This window comes from Fringilla coelebs (genome assembly GCF_963513975.1).
Source record: "Fringilla coelebs genome assembly, chromosome: 5".
Classification (NCBI taxonomy): Eukaryota; Metazoa; Chordata; class Aves; order Passeriformes; family Fringillidae; genus Fringilla; species Fringilla coelebs.
In genome coordinates this window covers 43,489,055-43,489,628 of record NC_140033.1, presented here as the reverse complement: position 1 = coordinate 43,489,628, position 574 = coordinate 43,489,055, and positions in this window count along the sequence as shown.

Below are 574 nucleotides of genomic sequence, written 5' to 3'. Positions count from 1 at the left end.
TCTTAATTTGCAGCATGAAGATTTATATCTACGTGTACCTAGGAAACATGATCAGAAACAGTTCTTACAAACTTGCCATATGAATTTTTAAGTGGGAAAATATGCAAATGGAGGAAATATCCAAATAAAAAAAGGCAGGTTTGTGCGCTAGCACAGAAATGATTACCTTTGCATTGAATCCTGCTTAAATGCAGGTTTCGAGAGGTTCAGGACCCAATTTTGGCAAGCTGTTTAAACAGCTGTTAACTTTGAGTGTGCCAGCAGTGTCAGCATCAGTCTGTAGAACTAATTGGATGGTAAATTGTAACTGAGTTTAGAAACTCTGCTATTTGCCGCTGCAGCCGCCTGATTTCCGGCTGCCGCTCCCCCCTCGATAAATGGGATCATAGCGCTGCTGTAGGTGGGATAAAAATGAAGTCACTTGCTCTCAGGACTTGCTGCAACATTCTTTGTGTACAAATACTCATTTCTTGCTGAATTCTTAGGCAAATACAAATTTAACACTTAGGTAAGGTATCTTTCATCACTTTGCTTTCTTTTCAGCCTAAAAGTACTTTGTAGTAAATATACATTA